Source organism: Penaeus chinensis, chromosome 43 (genome assembly GCF_019202785.1).
Source record: "Penaeus chinensis breed Huanghai No. 1 chromosome 43, ASM1920278v2, whole genome shotgun sequence".
In the NCBI taxonomy this organism is placed as follows: Eukaryota; Metazoa; Arthropoda; class Malacostraca; order Decapoda; family Penaeidae; genus Penaeus; species Penaeus chinensis.
In genome coordinates, this window is record NC_061861.1 from 11,389,707 (window position 1) to 11,394,706 (window position 5,000).

A 5,000-nucleotide genomic window follows, 5' to 3' on the forward strand; every position below is an offset into this window, starting at 1 on the left:
CAGAGCAGTAGAGTGTGAAGTCAACCACATACAGACTATGCAAGACAACACTTGGAACGTTCTTTATGATGTCATTTATAGCAATGGCAAACAGGGTCACACTTAAGACACTCCCTGTAGGACCCATTCCTGGCTATCTTCAAGGTTAGAAAAAATGGCGAGTTTTTTTTATAAAGTTCTGCTGCAATCCAACTGAAGAACGACAATGGTCATTGTTCCTGTTCAGCCCAAAAGTTGGAGAATCGGGCAATGTAAGATGTTCCAGAGAACTCTGTCATGAATTTTGCTAGCTCATTTGCAACATCTCTTTTGTTCATGAGGATCTATTGTGCCACCTGCCCTGCATTACTGTGGTTGATCTAAAAAGATTCCAGTCTGCATGTTCATGTTGCCATCTCTGCACTCCATTGGAAAGTGTTCGCTTCCATGTAAGTCTTCCATGACCTACAATGTGAAATCCAACTGTGTACCAGGTGAACCAATTGACAGGTCAGCATTGGAGAATGTTCCAATTTGAATTTGTAAATGTGTGGGTGTGTCACTGTTCAGTAAAACATCTACTCTTGAGAACAAGGACTGGGACTCCCCAGTGGTGATGCCGATCATTGAAATCTCCCAAGAGTAGAAATGGGTGTGGCAACTATCGACGTAGATCTTCCAAATCGTCTAGGTTGAGATTATGTGGAGGAAGGTAGATGGATGCAACAGTGTAAGGTCGTGTCAAGTCTATCCGCACAACCTCCACCTGCAGTGTTGTCTGCAGGTGGATGGCCTGGAAGGGAATATCCTGACGTACCATCACTGCTATATATATATATAGCATGAGGTCCTCTCAGGGAAATCGGACGATTTTCCCTGGTCATAATCACTTGTAGGCATACACAAACTGGGTTTCCATGAGGTCCTCTCAGGGAAATCGGACGATTTTCCCTGGTCATAATCACTTGTAGGCATACACAAACTGGGTTTCGTGAAGCTGTCAGATGTTGCAATTCCTCCCATTTTGCATGAATTCCCTGACAATTCCATTGGATTAGGTTATCCATTTCTTCAGGATGACAAACTACCTTTCCATAAGGTGTTGGCAGCACCTATGGTTAAGGCCTGCCCCACACTTAAGGCTGTCCCTTTCTAGCATCTTAGGAGTACCTTTTGGGGTGTTGTTTACATGTGGAACTATTTTCCACAGGCATCCTTTGGACAGACTCAGGATTTAATTGCCTGGGCAAAGGGTGGAGCTGCGTCTTTGGTTCAGGAGCCTTCTGTCTAGCAGCGGAGGCCCCTGTGGATGTGGTTACAGCTGGAGCTGTAACTGTTGAGGCTTATGCAACCTTGACTGATAGTTCTAAAGACCTTACTTTGGGAGGAGGAGTCTCCTCAATAGACCCTTCACTCCCATCTGTTTCTTGTGGAACAGCTCACCAGAAGCAATTTCAGTATTTGATGACTGTAGTGGCAGAGTGTGTGTGGTGCAAGAAGTATTGGAGGGTAAGGGATGACAGGAGGAACGACAGGCTAGAACCGAGGCAAAGGATTACCTGGCTGGGCAAACAGCACACGGGCACGTCACTTTGTGGAAAACTAACTTGTTCCTTATTACCAATATTTCTTTTTCAAAATTGAACATTTTACACTACTTTAAAGAAGCTTCACAAGCTTCTTTGCAGTAATAACAGCATACTGGACCTTGACAGTTGTCAATGATGATATGTTGTACCACACTTTACATACACCCTTGTTAGTCCATTTTTCCTGAGACGACAGGAGTTGGTTCCATGCCCATAACCCTGGCAGTGGAAGCAATGCATAGGGTTAGGCACATATGGCTTTACCTTGAGGTGGTACTATGCAACTTACCTGATTCCCTGAGGACTATAGCTTCGAAATTTAGAAGACCTGGTATCGATTGTTCCAAACCATCAACATTCTTCATAAAACATTTTACTGCCACTGCCATAAAATTCTTTAGTTCCTCTAATAATTTCTCCCCAGAATATCTCATCAGGTCTCGAGAAAAGACAATTCCCTTGCTTTGATTGTCTTTTGTTTTTTATAACATATATATTCAACATATATATGTGTGTGTGTGTGTGTGCGTGTGTGTGTGTATATATATATATATATATATATATATGTGTGTGTGTGTGTGTGTGTGTGTGTGTGTGTGTGTGTGTGTGTATAAATATATATATATATATATATATATATATATATATATATATATATATATATATATATTTATATATGTATATGTATATGTATATATATAAATATATATATATATATACATATATATACATATATATGAATTTATATACATAATGATATATATGTATGTGTGTTTATTTATTTATTCATTTATACTTATATACATTTTTCCTCACCGCTAAGACTCCCTTCCACGTTCTCTTTTGGCCGCCACCCCACCCCGACCGCCCGCGACCTTCCCTGAAGAGGTGAAGACCCTCTCAAACAATGCCTCGCTCCCGCTTCCCCGCCCAACGCCCTACGCCTTATCTCAGGAGAGGCCTCTATAACAACACGTTCCATAATGTTAATAAGAACAGGCAGTAGAATGGGACCTTTCTTAAGAGGAACTGCATTTTGTTGTTAGTTTTTTGTTATGTCTTCTACTTGTTTATCTTTCCGTTCTTTCTTCTTTTAGTGAGAGTATGGAGGTTTTTGTGGTGAAAAAAGGGAAAATCTGCTGGAAGACCAAGAGAATGATCATAATCGGGGATGGGTATCATAATGCCTTGATAATGATGATGATAACAATATTAACAATGATAATAACAAATAATAACAATAGTAACAATAACAATGATAATAATAATAACACCAACAACAATAACAATTATATGATAGTAATAATGTCAAATTTGATAATAATAATCATTATCATCATCACCATCATCATCATCATCATCATTATCATTATCATTACCATTATCATTATCATTATTATTATTATCATTATGATGATGACAATGATGATGACGATGATGATGCTCATGATGATATTAGTAATAATAATAATGATAATGATAATATTAATAATTATAACAATAATAATAATAATTCTTATAATGATAATAATGACAACAACAATACCAATAAAAAGTACAATAATAACGATGAAGATGATGATGATTTAACAATCATAATAATAATCATAATAATGATAAAAACAATGATAGTGATAATGATGATAAAGCAGACCATGATAATATTTGTAATGATCATAGTGATAAAATTGATAATTAAATAATAATAACAATAACGACAACAACATTGATAATAACAATAATAATAACAACAACAGTAATAATAATTGACGATATCACTGGTAATATCAATGATAATAACAATAATAGTAACTATAATAATATTGAAAAATAATAATAACAATAATAATGATTATGATACTGATAACAATGATGATAATAACAACAACAACAATAATAATAAGAATGATGATAATAACAAATAACAATAATATTGATATCAATAAAAATAATAATAATAATAATATTAATAATAATAACAATAGTAATAATAATAATAGTAGTAGTAATAATAATAATAATAATAATAGTGATACAAATATAAAATAATAACTATAATCACAATAATGATAAACAATTAAAGTAATAATGATAATGATGACGATAATGATTATAATAATAGTAATGATGTGATAAAAGTAATAATATAATAGTAATAATGATAACAATGATATCAATAATAATAACAATAATTTTATTAATAGTAATATAATAACGATAACGAATGATAATAGTATAAACACGATAATAATAATAATAGTAATAATGGTAAAAATGATTATCATTATTATAATAACAATCTTGTTGTTCCACAAAACTTTATTAAATGCTCTTCAGTATCAAGACTTATTGTGTTAGATCAATAAATGTTTAATAAATGTCTAATTAATATTATTAATTAATTAATTCAAGGTTTGAGTTAAATCTTTGTAAAAGAAATCAATACATTTATTAACTGAATATTATCAATGCAATATAATAAAATTACAATACCAAACTTCATGTGAATTTAAAAAAGAAATAGATATTCATTGTGTTCTTAACTCTTTAAATACAACTAGACAGTTATGACTCACTGTTATATAATTATCAGTCATGAAACTTGATCAAAACAAAATCAACAATATTCAAAAGTACGTTATATCTTCATGAATTAAATATTATAAAACAAAACATCATCATAAAAGTAATTAATTATTCAATGTCTCAAAGCTAATGATTGGATTAGAAATTACACAGAATAATCATGATCAATAGGCAAGCAAATAGTTAAATTATTGCAAACAGGATCAGTGAATTAAATATTAAACTAAGAGAAAAAATATCTTAAGAAAAACAAATAGTTAATTATAACAAACACAAAGTAAGGTGTATTTCTATGTGAGTATATAAATCAAAACATCAACCAAGTAATAGGCATGATCATGACAAAAGCAAATACTTCTTACGCTCCGTCGGAAACAACAGGACTCGTCACTGTCTACGCACTTCCGCTCAGCTATCAATCTTAGAAAGCACTTAATTAATTACACTTAACTAAAGTTAACTTAAATTAACCGGTCCATTCTCATTAACTTAATAAAGAAGTTATATCTAATATAATATTTATATATGACCTTGATGTCTAGTACATTAACCCTGAACTATTAACACAATATAGCCACAGCATTAGTTAAATTTGATAATCAAGTTGTTTCATTACATGTTCATATAATTCTTCATTTTCTTCCTAATCCTAACTTTGTCTTAGAATAGCACTCCCTTGTTACTGTCTTCCATTTCTAATTCCTAACCACTATGTTCCATCACGATTGTGCACAAAAATGCTTCAAACGGGCTTACCGAGATGAACATGGCTACTGGACGCTACTCCGAAACCTAATCCACATTCTCCGACACTAAGCGTCCTTTTATTTTCGATACGGAGCTCAT